Source organism: Lithobates pipiens, unplaced genomic scaffold (genome assembly GCF_037356315.1).
Source record: "Lithobates pipiens isolate NorthernLeopardFrog02 unplaced genomic scaffold, aLitPip1_a1.2 Scaffold_19, whole genome shotgun sequence".
NCBI lineage: Eukaryota > Metazoa > Chordata > Amphibia > Anura > Ranidae > Lithobates > Lithobates pipiens.
The window spans coordinates 144,628,222-144,645,696 of NW_027507764.1; the positions used below are offsets into that span (position 1 = coordinate 144,628,222).

General features: G+C 45.1%; 1 protein-coding gene across 3 annotated transcripts in view; it reads left to right on the forward strand.

Moving 5' to 3' along the window:
- Window positions 1-10,851: 10,851 nt before the first annotated feature.
- The window catches only part of WIPF3 (WAS/WASL interacting protein family member 3), a 119,231-nt gene continuing 112,607 nt past the window's right edge, over window positions 10,852-17,475 (forward strand). The window contains exon 1 of one of the 3 annotated variants that reach the window (XM_077491362.1): window positions 10,852-10,986. The gene's annotated coding sequence lies outside the window, so the exon portion shown is untranslated. The other 2 variants (XM_077491363.1, XM_077491361.1) reach the window with 2 other exon arrangements.

Here is a 17,475-nt window from a genome sequence, read left to right on the forward strand (position 1 = left end):
AATCCAACTCACAGCCTGTGAAACTCTGAGCAGACCAAACCAATCACTGCTCCTGGGAAATACAGAAGCCAAAATCTAAAAGGTGGGGATCAGCGCAGTGCACTTAGGCATGTTGCTTCCCTGCATCGCTCTGCAGGTGGGTGGTGGTCAGACGGAGAGCCGGCAAGATGAGGATGTGCTCTACCCATCACCAGCCTGTGATCCATGGGTTGCCAACCCACTATACAATCTGATTGTACAATCTCTTTTAGATCTACCCCCTTATATGACATAGCTTTCGTTAATCTAAAGGACACTGTACAGAATTTGTACAATCAGATCATATAGTGTATAGTCAGCCTTTTAGTGGCCATAAACACTTTAACCACTTCAGCCCCGGAAAGGATTTACCCCCTTTATGACCAGGCATTTTTTTGCGATACGGCACTGCGTCTTTGTACCCAAACAAAATTGATATCCTTTTTTTCCCACAAATAGAGCTTTCTTTTGGTGGTATTTGATCACCTCTGTGGTTTTTATTTTTTGGGCTATAAACAAAAAAAAAGAGCATCAATTTTGAAAAAAAAAACAATTTTTTACTTTCTGCTATAATACATATCCCCCCAAGAATGTAAAAAAAAACATTTCTTCATCAGTTTAGTCCAATATGTATTATTCTACATATATTTAGTAAAAAAAACAAAAAACAATAAGTGAATATTGATTATAGTTATAGCGTCTACAAACTATGAGACAGATTTAGGGACTTTAAATTTATTTTATTGGTTTTACTGGTAATGGCAGCGATCTGCCATTTTTAGTGGGACTGCGACATTGCGGAGGACAAATCTGACCCTAAGTGAAACTTTTTGGGGCCTGACCAGTAACACCAATACAGTGATCAGTGCTAAAAAAAAATGCTCTGACTCTGTATAAATGACACAGGCAGAGAAGGGGTTAACACTAGGAAGCGATCAAAGGGTTAACTGTGTTCCCTGGGTGTGTTCTAACTGTGTGGGGGGATAGGCTCACTGAGACAACACAGAGATTGCTGTTCCTGATTGCTAGAAACAGCAGATCTCCATGTTGTCCCCTGTCAGAACGGGGATCTGCCTTGTCTACAGATCACTGTTCTGCCTCTCTGTACTGCGATTGCGGGTTGCCATTGGGGAGATTTCCCTTAACTTTCTGTTCCATAGCCAAAGCAGGAAGTGAAAGGAAATCCCTGCAAATTAAAGTGATATTAAAAGGCCTTAAATAAAAAAAAATGTTATACTTACCAGGTACGTGCAGTCAGGGGAGGCATGTGAGGCAGGGCCTCACCTGCCATGAACATTAAAAAAAATAAAAATTAAAAATCGAGCTTCGAGATTCGTAGCGTGGCCACCTAGGGTCACTGGGAACCCAAATTTGGGGCTCCTACGACCTAGGGTTCAAGAGATATGGGGCTCCTTGTGCAGCCTGTCAGAAGCTAAATACAGAGCGGCACTTTAAATACAAGCTGAGCCGACACTCTATGTTTGCAGCAGACTTGGAGGTTGAGCTCACAGTGCCTCTCCTCACTTCTTGTCAGAGACACTGAGCTCAATAAACAGCTTGGAGTCTTGGACCAATAGTAAAGTACCATTGGCCCCAGCAGGGGCGTACCTAGAGCATTTGGCACCCGGGGCGGATCCTATATCTGGCACCCCCACCAAAAAATGTAAAAACACCCACCGTGTCCCCTGCATACCTCTGCATCCTTCAATATCTTTTTGTCACTACTGTGTACCCCCCCTCTCCACAACTGCACCTCTGGACCCCTTTACATTACACAGCAGCCTACACCTCTGGACCCCTTTACATTACACAGCAGTCTGCACCTCTGGACCCCTTTACATTACACAGCAGCCTGCACCTCTGGACCCCTTTACATTACATAGCTCTTGTACCTCTGGACCCCTTTACATAACATAGCAACCTGAACCTCCTGACCCCTTTACATTACACAGCGCCCTGCACCTCTGGACCCCTTTACATTACACAGCGCCCTGCACCTCTGGACCCCTTTACATTACACAGCACCCTGTACCTCTGGACCCCTTTACATTACACAGGACCTTGCACCTAAGGACCTCTTTACATTACACAGCAGCCTGCACCTCTGGACCCCTTTACATTACACAGCTCTTGTACCTCTGGACCCCTTTACATAACATAGCACCCTGAAACTCCTGACCCCTTTACATTACACAGCCCTTGTACCTATGGATCCCTTTACATTACACAGCACCCTGAACCTCTGGACCCCTTTACATTACACAGCCCTTGTACCTCTGGACCCCTTTACATTACACAGCACCCTGCACCTCTGCACCCCTTTACATTACACAGCCCCTCACAGCTCTGGACCCTCTGCATGTTACACAGATCCCCTACAGTGCAGACCCCCCTCCCTACCATACAGACCCCCATCTACAGTGTAGACCCCCCTACAGTACAGAATCCTCCCCTACAGTGCAGACCCTCCTACAGTACAGACCCCTCCACCCTATAGCGCAGACCCCCCCCCCTACAGTGCAGACCCTCCTACAGTACAGACCCCTCCCCCTACAGCGCAGACCCCCCTACAGTACAGACTCCCCTACAGATCCCCCTACAGTGCTGAATCTTCCCCTACAGTACAGACCCCCCCCTACAGTGCAGGACCCCTTCTACAGTGCAGGACCCCTTCTACAGTGCAGGACCTCTTCTACAGTGCAGGACCCCCCTACAGTGCAGATCCCCTAAAGTGCAGAACCCCCCTACAGTGCAGGACCCCTTCTACAGTGCAAGAACCCTTCTACAGTGCAGGACCCCCCTACAGTGCAGGACCCCCCCTACAGTGCAGGACCCCCCCTACAGTGCAGGACCCCCCTACAGTGCAGACCCCCTACAGTGCAGGACCCTCTACAGTGCAGGACCCCCTACAGTGCAGGACCCCCCCTACAGTGCAGACCCCCCTACAGTGCAGGACCCACCACAGTAAAGAACCCCCCTACAGTGCACAGCCTCCCCTAAGGACCCATAGTGTACCTCGAGCCCAAGGCAGCGGCATTGCAGGGGGGAGGTGTGGGCAGCACCCGAGTGGAGTGTCACCTGTCGGCTCAGTGATCCGGGACCCGGCGCAATAATCCCCTTCTCTCTGTGGTCGCGTGTCTCACGTTGCGCCGTTCTGATCAGTCTCGGGCAGCGGCTGTCACTCACAGCCGAGCAGAGTGAAGCCGCCTCCCCCTCCTTGTCTACACAGTGCTGTGCATAGAGGAGGGGGAGGCGGCTTCACTCTGCTCGGCTGTGAGTGACAGCCGCTGCCCGAGACTGATCAGAACGGCCGCGCGACGCGACCACAGAGAGAAGGGGATTATTGTGCTGGGTCACTGAGCTGGCTGATGTCACTCCACTTGGGTGCTGCTCGCACCCCCCCCCCCCTGCAATGCCGCCCACTGCCAGTGCCTCGGGCTCTCTCTGTGTGGGCTGCGAACCCGAGGCACGGCGCTGTCTGACACTTCAGTTGCGGGGGGGGGGCGCTGGCCTGACACCCCCCCGGTGTGTGGCACCCAGGGCGGCATGCCCCCCCCCCCGCCCCCCCACTTAGTACGCCCCTGGGCCCCAGCTGTCCAATAAAAATTCTGCAGTGGAAGCACACCTCTCACTGCAGTGTCATACTTCTGGCAGTGACCGGTCCCCCCCCCCACCCCCGTTTTACTTATCTGAGCCCCTTCATGCACTCAGCAGAGACATGCACAGGGTTCTCGGCTCTTGATTGGGTAGATTGATAGCAGCGCAGCCATTGGCTGTCAATCAAATCCAATGACGCGGGGGACGGGGCCGAGTCCAGCATTTGTGTCTATGGATGCAAATGCTGGACTCGGAAGCAAGCCTGCAAGGTAACCCCCCGGGAGAGCGCTTCTCCAAGAGGGTTATCTGATGTGAGGAGGAGCCGCAAGAGGCGCCGAGGGACCCCAGAAGTCGAGGATCGGGGCCACTTTGTGCAAAACGAGCTGCACAGAGGAGGTAAGTATGATATGTTTTTTTATTAAACCACTTCAATACAGGGCACTTATACACCTTCCTGCCCAAGCCAATTTTCAGCTTTCAGCGCTGTCGCACTTTGAATGACAATTGCGCAGTCATGTAGCACTGTACCCAAACAAATTTTTTATAATTTTGTTCCCACAAATAAAGCTTTCTTTTGGTAGTATTTAATCACCTCTGCAATTTTTAGCGCAACAAATAAAGAAAAGACTGAAAATTTAGGGGAAAAAAGTTTTTCTTTGTTTCTGTTAAAAAATTTTGTAAATAAGTAAGTTTTCTTCTTCAATGATGGGCACTGATAAGGCGGCACCGATGGGCACTGATGAGGTGCCACCAATGAGGTGGCCCTGATGGGCACTGATAGGCAGCACTGATAATGTGAAAAATAGAAAAAAAACCCGCGCCAAAAAACATATAAACTCAAAAATGAATACTCCAAAGCCCCGTACACACGAGCGGACTTTTCAACATCCAAAGTCCGACGGACTGATTCCGTCAGACTATTCGATCGTGTGTGGGGTGCAACGGACTTTTGACTCGCCAAAGTCTGAAGGACTTTAGAATATGGAACATGCTTCAAATTTTTCCGAAGGAACTCCGCCGGACCCGGTCCCTTCGAAAAATTCGCTCGTGTGTATGCTATTCCGACGTACTAAAACCGACGCTAGGGCAGCTATTGGCTACTGGCTATGAACTTCCTTATTCGAATCCAGTCGTACGTCATCACGTTCGAATCCGTCGGAGTTTAGTGTGATTGTGTGTGGCCAAGTCCGCTCAGCCGAAAAGTCCGTCAGAACTCTGTCGGAACTCCGGCAGAACTCCGGCAGAACTCCTTCGGAAGTCTGTCGGACATAAGTCCTCTCGTGTGTACGGGGCTCAATGCTGCTCCCTTGAAAAAGAGAATACCATAGTACACGTCTCAATTCAGAATATAGATAACATATAGGGGGCGCTAATTAACAAAAAAAAATAATCATCAACGTTAATATTAACCTTCTAATTAACAATCAAAAATGTACCACTTATTATCAAATATCATATGTGCAGCTAATCATAGTGCATTCACCATAATATATACAGCAAAATAAATTTAAGCAATAATTGACACATTCATGTGGTTATCACCCCAGTGACAGCAATTGCTGCAACAACTATAATATAAAAGTCCTTGCAATTTAAACTATTCCAACGAAGTTCCTCTATAATGTGATGTGATTGTCCCACACAAAATGTTGACAGATCTTTCATGTAAAGAAATGTAGCCACAACCTTCCACGTGATCCTTCACCACAGTCTCGATCATCCACACCAAATAAGTGGTTATAATATGTACTGTTATATTCAAGCTAAATCAGATATTATTATGCTATATGTTATAACATAATCATTTATTATTGATCTATTTACTGTGAAATTACTGGTTGGAAGTTATAACTTCAAACTTCAGTAATTTGTCCGTTAAGCCACCTGCTTGAGTACAGATTTTGAAAACATAGTAAATTACCTTAAAAACAATATATAATAATTTATTAAAAGAGAGAGCAAGATTGGGACTTTAAATGAAGCACACATCAGTAAAAAAGTAGGTCAAGTGACTATAATATTTATTATATAAAGTCCATGATATGTTATACAAACATTTCGGGTATCAACCTCAAAAATGCCAAGGGCATACAGCCTCCACATGATAACTCATGGACTGGTATTACACAATAATTTACAATCGAATACAAATTCATATAAAACATAAAAAGCAATACATACATGTATAAACATATCCTACTGTAGTTGAACCCAAAATGGTCAAGATAACCATGGTAAGTGAATAATAGATTAAAAAAAGTTTTTTGAATAACCATGCCTAAGTAATGAGTTATAAGACGGAGAAGATCAAATAAGTCTTGATATTTCATGGTTGAGACAAAGGATAATGGCCAACGGCTCTACGTGTTTCGCGGTATTCCAACCGCTCATCAGGAGCATACAACATGGAATAATTCTGAAAATTATATATAAAATAAAATGAAAATTTGAATTAATTGATAAAAAATTAGCGGAGTAATTTAATTATTATAATTAATTTCAAGGCTGGGCGTCAAACTCACATCTGCATCAGCGGGCCAGTAAAACAGCATCTGGGTCCGCAAAAAAGAATCGCAGTGCATAGCCACCAGGCACCAAGGCAGCCCGCGGGAAAGGTAACCACCAATGCAGACACTTCCAGGGTGGGAAGATGCAATACCTGTGAAGTGAATGCAAATATCTATCTGAAAAATCTATGTGTGACAGACCATGGCGCTCTGGTGCCGTCGGATAGTCATTCTTCCGCAATCACACTGGGGAGATGGATTGGCGCTAATCGCCTGACGGCTGAGCCGCCCAGGTGAAGGCAGTCCTACTCTCCGGTAGTGTGTTCGCCAGCATGGCGCCGGTGTTTGGGATCAGGATGGTTCTCCATTGTGGGCGCTTCACAGGTTGGGCTGCATACATTCATCTCTCTTTTCCTTCCTGAACTTTCACTTATTCTCACGATACTTAGCTCACTTATCTAATCATCTTAGTCTGGTATTTTCCTGCTCACACTTTTTATCTTCATGTTTTGGTGCCCCCCCTTTTTTTCTTGCTCCCTCATTCTTCACCCTAGTTTCTTATACAAATATATTTTCACAGAAAGACAGATCCTTATCTGGTCTGTCACACATAGATTTTTCAGATAGATATTTGCATTCACTTCACAGGTATTGCATCTTCCCACCCTGGAAGTGTCTGCATTGGTGGTTACCTTTCCCGCGGGCTGCCTCGGTGCCTGGTGGCTATGCACTGCGATTCTTTTTTGCGGACCCAGATGCTGTTTTACTGGCCCGCTGATGCAGATGTGAGTTTGACGCCCAGCCTTGAAATGAATTATAATAATTAAATTACTCCGCTAATTTTTTATCAATTAATTCAAATTTTCATTTTATTTTATATATAATTTTCAGAATTATTCCATGTTGTATGCTCCTGATGAGCGGTTGGAATACCGCGAAACGCGTAGAGCCGTTGGCCATTATCCTTTGTCTCAACCATGAAATATCAAGACTTATTTGATCTTCTCCGTCTTATAACTCATTACTTAGGCATGGTTATTCAAAAAACTTTTTTTAATCTATTATTCACTTACCATGGTTATCTTGACCATTTTGGGTTCAACTACAGTAGGATATGTTTATACATGTATGTATTGCTTTTTATGTTTTATATGAATTTGTATTCGATTGTAAATTATTGTGTAATACCAGTCCATGAGTTATCGTGTGGAGGCTGTATGCCCTTGGCATTTTTGAGGTTGATACCCGAAATGTTTGTATAACATATCATGGACTTTATATAATAAATATTATAGTCACTTGACCTACTTTTTTACTGATGTGTGCTTCATTTAAAGTCCCAATCTTGCTCTCTCTTTTAATATATTTTTGATAGGGATGGAGACAGGCATTCCTTTAGTGCCAGCCTCATTTAAAGTCCCAAAAACTTTTTCCCTTTTTTATTATATAATATATAATAATTATTTGTATATTACTTATGGCAATTAACCCCTTGCCACCCAGACCACTTCTGACACTTCTCTCCTACATGTAAAAATCATAATTTTTTTTTGCTAGAAAATTACTCAGAACCCCCAAACATTATATATTGTTTTAGTAGACACCCTAGGGAATAAAATGGTGATCGTTGCAACTTTTTATGTCACATGGTATTTGCGCAGCAACTTTTTTTTGGATGAAAACTGTTTCAAGAATAAAAAATTACACTAACGTTAGTCCGATTTTTTTTGTATGATGTGAAAGATGATATTACGCCGAGTAAAGAGATACCCAACATGTCACACTTTAAAATTGTGGAATGGCGAAAAAACTTCAGGATTTATAAATCTCTATAGGAGATGATTTAAAATCTTTTACAGGTTACATGTTTAGTTACAGAGGAGGTCTAGTGCTAGAATTATTGCTCTCACTTTAACGTTTGCAGCCTATGTAATCTGTGTGTATCTGGCTCTGATACTAGCCAGTGCCTCACCAGTCACTGACCTCACCGCACGTTCCTGATACTTACCTGCTCTGTGCATTGGTTTTGCACAGAGCAGCCTCGATCCTTTTCTGCTAAGGTCCCCCTTTGGTGCTCCTGGCCTCCCTCCTGCCCCCAGAGCAAGCGGCTTTCTGTTGGGGCACCCAAGCTGGCTCGCTCCCGAGCCATTGCTCTATGTGTCCATTCACTCACAAGAGCCGTGACTCGGCCCCATCCCCTTTCTCTCCTCATTGGCTCACTAGCTATGATTGACAGCAGTGGGAGCCAATTTCTCCCACTGCTGTCTCAGCCAATGAGGAGGGAGAGTCCCTGGAGAGCCGCTGCCTTCATGCACATTGCTTTCTGTTGGGGCACCTGAGCTGGCTCGCTCCTGAGCTGCTGCTCTGTGTGTCCATTCACTCACAAGAGCCGTGACTTTGGCCTCCACCCCCTCTCTCTCCTCATTGGCTCACTAGCTATGATTGAGAGCAGTGGGAGCCAATTGCTCCCGCTGCTGTCTCAGCCAATGAGGAGGGAGATTCCCTGGAGACCCGCTGCCCTCATGCACATTGCTGGATCACGATGGGGCTCAAGTAAGTATTAGGGGGGCTGAGGGAGCTGCTCACAAAAGGTTTTTGTACCTTCCTGCATAAAAAACCTTTTGCCTTTACAGCCACTTTAAGGGAATTCCTTGGGGATCCCCAGGTGACCAGAACTAATGTCCTCATTAGAAGAAATCCGCTCTATTACTTTTCTGGGGACAACCCAAAATTTGGGATTTTCCTTTGCATTCACTGTTAATGATAATGGTAAACAGGACAAACAGAGAGGGGGAATCTGCCTAACGGGGACACAGACAGCCATAAAAACTGACAGGGGTTTTAAAGTGGTTGTAAACCCTTACAAACCACTTTGACCTACAGATAAGCCTAGATTAAGGCTTATCTGTAGGTGCAAGAAATATCTCCTAAACCTATATGGTTTAGGAGATATTTGCCCGAAAACAGGCACCGCTGTCTACGGCGCATGTGCCGTAGACAGCGGCGCGCAGGCGCACTGAGCGTGGCATTCTCAACGATGGAGCTGCCGCTCGTGTCGGCTCCCGTGCGCGGGAGTGACGTCATCGCGGCTTCGCCGAATGACAACGGCGGACCTGCGAGACCACACCAAGAAGAAGGATGCGGCGGACTACAGGGGACAGCGGCGGCTTTGCTGGTTCCTGTGTCAGGTAAGTGACACATAATGGACTACTATGCGATGCATAGTAGTCCATTATGCTCTGCCTTTGCAGGGAATGAAAGAGGAAGTAAACTCATCAGGGTTTACTTCCTCTTTAATCCCTCTACACTTTACCCAAAACAAAAAAAAAGTTTTATCTTTAGTTACACTTTAAGGGCCGGTTCACACTGCAGGCGATGCGAGGCGACACCGACTTGCCTCGCCACGACCTGCCGCGACCTCAGCGGCAACTTGCAGATGACTTCTGTATAGAAGTCAATGCAAGTCGCCCCGAGGTCGCCCGAAAGTACTACAAGAACCTTTTTTCTGAGTCGGAGCGACTCGAGTCGCTCCTCTCAGAACGGTTCCATTGTACAGAACGGGGGCGACTTGTCAGATCGAGGCGAGGCAAGTCGTGTCGCCTCGCATCGCCCACAGTGTGAACCGGCTCTAAAGTATAACTAAAGGTAAAACTTTCTTATTTAGTTTGTATAGAGTGGAGTTTTTAGCACTGCCTGTGCCCCCTGTTTTAAAAATCCCCCCACTGTTTGTCCTGTTAATCATTAAAGAATTAAGAGAATAGAGAATGAAAGGGAAATAAATTCCCAAAGTGTGGGTTGTTACCAGAACAGGAAGAGAAATGGGGACAGGGCCGGTGGGGAAAAAAGGCAAACTAGGCAGCCACCTAGGGGCGCCCATATGCTGGTTTCCCTCCACGTCTGCATGCTCAGCAGTATGTAACCAGCTTAGTTCAATCAGTAGTGTAATTAGAGGTGCAGCGCAGCACTGTAGCCAGCGCTAGAGGAAGCAGAGCCGGTGCTTCCTGCATAGCGATGCATTTTGTCACATGGGCAGGGCAAAGGGGGTGGAGTCATGGGTTGAGCCAATGGGGTGGCAAAATTAGGTTTTTGCCTAGGGCAGTGATGGTGAACCTTGGCACCCCAGATGTTTTGGAACTACATTTGCCATGATGCTCATCTACACTGCAGAGTGCGTGAGCATCATGGGAAATGTCCCAAAACATCTGGGGTACCAAGGTCCACCATCACTGGCCTAGGGTGTCAAAAATCCTTACACCAGCCCTGAATAAGGAGGCTAATTCTGATGACAACCAAAGATTGCCTCACTTTGGAGAGATTTTGTCTCACATCCTGATTTGTCTGTAGGACAGGAAGTGAAGGGAAATCTCCCCAACTGGACACAGATGGCATAAAATCTGACAGGGGTTGTAACCCTCCCTTGCTCTATTCCATATGACAAAAGCACGTTGTACTGTAATGTTAGGGGCGCCTGTGCTCCCCAATGCAGTGTCTTTATGGATGATGTATGTACAGCTCAGTGTTCTAGAATAAATGATGAATTCTGATTGGATGTTCTCCCACACTCCTGTCCAATCACTGCACCGCCGGCCACTTTACCCGAGCAGGAGATGGTTAATGATCTTCTATCTGTCATCAGGAAAGTGCTGAACGATTACAGTGAGAGCGGACATTCCGGTTAGGGAGGAGGCTGGGAGTGATCGCCCTACACTGCCATACAACAGGTGTCACTGACACCCAGCCATGGAGATCCGCCCTCCCTCCCACTACTCTCCGCCCACTACTCACTGCCAGCCCCGCCCACACATCACACAACTCTACTGACCGGAGGGGACACGGAGATCAGAGATCAGCGCTGCATGTACAGGTCCGTGTGTGTGTGCTGTGTACATAGTGCAGTGCAGGGGGAGACCACAGGGGGCACACTACTACAGGAGAGAATACCGGGGGGAGAATACCGGGGACTGTCACCTGCCCCGGACACAGGCCACCGACTTCTGTACACGGACTGCACCCGCCCGTCCGCCTGCTGCCTGCCAAGGTTTGTCCTCCTGTATGTTCCATGGGAATGGCCCCGATCTCCTACAATCTGTCCTGTGTGTGTCACCGCCTGTCACCTGTCACTTCTATGTGTGTCTATAGAGGGGCTCCAAAGTGTAACTACACTCTATAGAAGGCAGAGAACTCCGTATTACTATGGAGACTTCATACAACCCCCCCCCCCCCCCCCCCCTATACATCACACATTTATTATTATTATTATTATTATTATTATTATATTATTCTTTTATTGCTGACTGATTCATAAACAGCAGGACTGAGATCCTGGAATTATTATCCATATTATTATGATGATTAATATTATTAATTTTTTATTGCTAGGGCTACTTCAGACACAGCAGAACTAAGATCCTAGAAAGATCCTAGAATTATATATATATATATATATATATATATATATATATATATATATATATATATATATATATATATATATATCCTGGAATTATTATTATTATTATTATTATTTTATATATTTTTTTTCTAAGGTTACTTTAGGTATAGAATTGTGATTCTAGAATTATTATTATTATTATTATTATTATTTTATATTTATTTTCTAAAGCTACTTTAAGTCTAGAATCAAAATTATTATTGAATTGCTATGGCTATTATATTATTCATTATTTGTCCTTTTTTTTTTATTGCAATGACAATTTCAGACAGAGATGAGCAGAGTTGAGATCCCAGATTGTTGCTCTTTTTATTTTTTAGCGCTTTGGCTGCTTCATAAATATCCTGGAATTATTATTCATGTTATTATGATGATCAATATTATTATTATCTTATTGCTAGGGCTACTTCAGGCACAGCAGAACTAAGATTAAAAAAAAAAACACATATATATATATATATATATATATATATATATATATATATATATATATATATATATATACATTCTGGAATTATTATTAATATTTTTATAATTATTATTATTTTATTATTATTTTTTATATATTTTATCTAAAGCTACTTTGAGTATAGAACTGCAATTCTAGAATTAATAATAATAATAATAATATTTTATTGCTGTGGTTATTATATTATTCATCTCCCTTTTTTTTTTTTTTTATTGCAATAACAACTTCGGACACAGCAGAACTAAGATCCTAGATTTAACATTGTTGCTTTTTTTATTTTTTTATTGCTATGGCTGCTTTGGCTACAAAAGAACTATAATCCTAGAATTATTATTATATTGTTATTAATAGCATATTGTTTTTATTGTGCATGCAGCATTCACATCCAATGTAGAAACATGTGCATTCCCAGAAACATGTATGTGTTGCGGTGTCATTGAGTGTTTATACCACCCCAAATGTGGCAAGCAAACGCACATGTTCGCTCATGGCAAAACACATGTTAAAAAATGCATCGGGCACTACACCCCCAAAAAAAAGGTGCAGGAGCTTTTAAGGCATTTGTCACATGTAGGGCAAACTATTCAGGTGAATAAGCTGCCCTGCGCATATTGCATAAAAGCACATGTCGCATGAAAACACACACAAAAAACACATTCATGCGATGCAACAGGATGAATGGGGATAGTGTGGCAGAACCGTGATCCTGGCATTATTATGATGATAATTATTATTATTTTTATTTTGGTGTTTATGTACTTCCTATAGGTGATCTGTTAGAGATGTGACATACATGGTATATGTGAGAAGTGCAGACAAGCTGTTACCCCCGAGATCTGTCCCCCACCTTTCTAAGCTGTGTCTGGGAGGGGGGTGATAACCCTCGGCTTGTGCTCCTGGATATGTCCCTCTCCTGGAGTTTTACTTGCCTGTCATCTGGTTTTATAAGTGACATCACTTTGGGGTGGAGATATGAGGTCAGGCATTACATAACATTTGAACTCTTTCCAAGCTGTGCTAAATTTAAAACATTTGTTTTCATGTTTTATAATTAAAGAAATCTAGGGTCAGCATTGAGAGGTCATGTAGCCCATTTTCACTGTGTGTGTGTAAAATATATTTTCTTTATCCTCATTTATTGTATATAAATAAAATGCATTGAGTGATTTTATAATTGAACTGACTACATAATATTACTCAGCTTCAAGTTTAAAGAAACAACAATCCCTTATATGAAAGGATAGACGTTCCTACTAACCGGGGGAATTAGTTGTAGGGAAGAGAAGTGTGTCAAGTATTGTGTGTTGCAGCAACACTTTGCAGACCTGTATGTGGGGCAGCTCCGGGACAAGGTCGACTAGGGCAGTCATCAATTTTGCCGCCCCCAGTACAAACCCCCCCCCCCAAAAAAAAATCCCCCTCCTAGCACAAATCCTCTACCCCTCAAATCTCCCCTCCAAGCACAAATCACCCCCCAGCACAAATCCCCCCTCCCCAATCCCCCATCCTAGCACAGACCCCTCCCTTACAAATTCCCCCTACTAGCACAAATAGCCCCCAATCATTCCTACTAACACAACCCCCAGCAGAAAAATCTTCCCCCTCCTAGCACAAATCCTCTACCCCTCAAATCTCCCCTCCAAGCACAAATCCTCTCCACTCCAAATCCCCCATCATAGCACAGACCCCTCCCCAACAAATTTCCCCTTCTAGCACAAATACCCCCCCCAATCATTCCTACTAACACAACCCCCCCAGCAAAAAAATCTTCCCCCTCCTAGCACAAATCCTCTACCCCTCAAATCTCCCTTCCAAGCACAAATCCTCTCCCCTCCGCTCCAAATCCCCCTCCCCAATCCCTCATCATAGCACAGACCCCTCCTAGCACAAATACCCCCCCCCCCCATCATTCCTACTAGCGAGAATCCCCCCCGAAAAAAATCGTCCCCCTCCTAGCACAAATCCTCTACCCCTCAAATATCCCCTCCAAGCACAAATCCTCTCCCCTCCACATCCCCCTCTTTTAGCACAAATCCCCCTTCTCCAATAGCCCATCCTAGTACAGACCCCTCCCCTACAAATTTCTCCGCCTAGCACAAATACTCCCCCAATCGTACCTACTAGCACAAATCCCCCCCTCCCCCCGAAAAAATATATTTTACCTCTACATAATACTTTATAGCACAACCCCCCCCCCCCCCAATACCCCATCCTAGTACAAATCCTCTTCCCCCGCCCCCCTTCCCAACACAAATCTCCAAAATCACCACTCCTAGCACACCTCCCCTAAATTTGTCCTCTTAGAAGATTTCTTACCCTCAGACACTTCCTGAATTCCCCTTCTCAACACCCCCCCCCTCAATCTACTTGTGGTGCCCCCACCACCTCACATGATACCACAATGCCCAGGGCAGCCTCCCCTCTTTACCACCCCTTGTCAAAGCCCTGATGAGAAGTCATCAACGTTTTCAGCAGATCTCTATGGGAAGATAAAGGACAAGGTGAAGTCTATATTGTATATGTATTTATGTATCTTTATTGCACCAGAGATAAATAGTGTGTGTGTGTGTGTGTGTGTGTGTGTGTAAGGTGCTCTTTCCATGCAGGTAACTTCACAAAAAAGGAAAAGAAAGGACTAAAAGTAAAACTAATTTCTCCCATTAGGTCAGTGTGGGGCGTCCGCATTCCCCGTGGCCAATGGTGGTCTTTTTTTGGTATCGGGGCCATAAGTGCGGCCCCTGACATCACCAAATGACAAGACAGTATTTAGTGAGTGTATTGCAACAGAGAGCTGTCAGAACTAGAAACGCACAACAGGAACTGATAGAGGGATACAGGCGTGTTACAGGAGATGGCCAGAGACTGAAAACACGCTACAGGAGAGTATAATGCCGCTTGCACACGATCGGAATTCCGGCCAGAAAAAAGACCGATGAGAGATTTTCATCGGAAAATGCGACCGCGTGTATGCTCCATCGGAATTTAGCTGTCCGAATTTCCACCAGCCAAAAATTGATAGCATGTTCTCAATTTTCCAGACGGAAAAACTTTCTATCAGTAATTCTGATCGTGTGTATGCAATTCCGACATGCCAAAAAATCACACATGGTCAGATTCAACTACGAGACAGAAGCTATTGGCTACTGTTTATTGAACTTCCTTTTTCTAGTCACGTCGTATGCGTTGTACGTCACCGCGTTATAAATGATCGGAATTTGATGTGACCATGTGTAGGCAAGACAGCTTGAGCCGAATTCCGTCGGGAAAACCATCAGAGCTTTTTCGGACGAGAATTCCGATCGTGTGTACACGGCATTAGAGACTGTGAGAAGTGCTGCAGGATTCGCTGGAGACTGAGGACATACTTCAGGAGATAGTCGTAGACTGGAAGGGTTATAAAGGATCAGTGGGGAAAACATGTACAAAGAGCAGAGGGTTAGGCCGCAGAGAAGGAAATAAACCATTTTATTTAACTACTAGAAGTCAATCTGAAGATTTTATTTATTTTTATTTTTTGTACTTTCTCTGGCCTGGGTAAGCCTCTATGTAAGCACCTTTAGTGAGAAATACACAGAATGGGTGCACAGTGGGCTCTTTTCACATGAGGGGGCCAGGAGATGGTAAAAATAGGTGGTTGTTCGGCATTCTTCTCACCCCCTAACTGCCCACCTACAAGCAAGCATGGTACCACCTGGATGTGGACACATTGCTGCAGCTGTGATACTTTGCCCACAGTACAGTCTGTCTTTGAGGCTGGGTTCACACTGATCCGAATTGGATGCAGCTTTCTCTGCATCCAATTCGCATGACAAGAGAGTGTGACTGGCTCTTAATGGAGCCGGTTCACAGATCTCCGGGGTGGCCGTGGAGTGCACAGCAGAAGGGTCCTGTGCGTCTTTGGCTCCGTTTCAGGTCTGAATTCAGGCAAAAATTTGGGCCTAATTCGGACCTGAAACGGTGAACGGGGACCCCCCAGACCCCTGCTGTGCCCTGCGGCCACACATAGTGTGAACCCAGCCACAGTGCCAGGTAATGGAACAGAGAGAGTTCCAGCACCCTGTACCCTGCTGCCACGCTGCTGCTGATCTGGTGCCCAGCAGCTCACAGGACATATGTAGAGGACCAGCAGGCTGCGTGTTGGGCACCAGGGCCTTAAAGCCTGCTGGCTGATGCTTACATGTTGGCTCTGGGCAGACAGCCAATAGAGTACGTTTGCACTGTATACATGTACACATTAGCACACATGTTTAAATGCGTACAGCCTTAGGCCACATTCCACCGGGGCTATTACATCCGTGTATTGTTCATGGCCATGTTAATATTAAAATATTACACACATCCAGGGTGCGTTTGGGGTCATTCACTCTCACTTGCACAGATGTTACATTGGGAGCATGCGGTCCCCTGCATCCCAATGGACAACAGTGTGACTAACAACATGAGGATGTATGCAGCACCTTTGCATCCCCATGTAGGTAAAACACAACCCTGCACAGGGCATGGATGTAATAGCCCCATGTGAACAAGGCCTAAATGATGCCAGTACACTCCCCCATGAACATGGGTTTTGGGCATTTTTTTTTTACATCCCTTAATGCCACTCAAAAATCTGGATTTAAATACAGGAATGTGTATGGGCACATTGGCTGTTGAAAGTAGCACACATAAACATAAGCCTGTTACTAAACGCAGGCCCCTGCAATCACTAGATCTGGTCTCCCACAGTACACAGAACATGGAAATTCAATTATTTTAGTAAATATACGGTAAACATTTTCTCATCAGCAATATATAGCAGTCTTGTGATTTCTATCAGTTCCTAGTGAAGCTTGTAGGAGGAGTTTTCATACTGGACTGAGCTGTCCTGTGAGGCTCCAGGGCTCCTGGTCCTCTGTCTGGACAGTGCTGATTGGCTCTGTGCTGGTCACATGCACTCTACCAAGAAAAAAAAACACCAAACTGAGCATGTGCAGCTTGATTCCAAAGGCTTTGTCTTATCAGGACTTGTCCAGGGGGACAGTGCAGGGAGGAGAGGAACTGCGCATACAGGATCAATCAGCCCTTTTTTACAATGCAGAGGATTGTGTATACAGACTGATTTTACTGCTGTGGGTTTAGTAACCCTTTAAAGTGGTTGTAAACCCTTACAACCAACTTTGACCTACAGGTAAGCCTAGATTAAGGCTTACCTGTAGGTCCAAGAAATATCTCCTAAACCTACATGGTTTAGGAGATACTTGAAGAAAGACAGGCACCGCTGTCTACGGCACATGCGTCGCAGACAGCAGCGCGCAGACACACTGAGCGTGCCGCGGTCAACGGCGATATGGCGCGAGTGCCATATGACAGCGGCGGAGCAGCGAGACCCACCGAGAAGATGGATGCGCCGGACTACAGGGGACAGCGGAAACTTCGCTGGCTCCTGTGTCAGG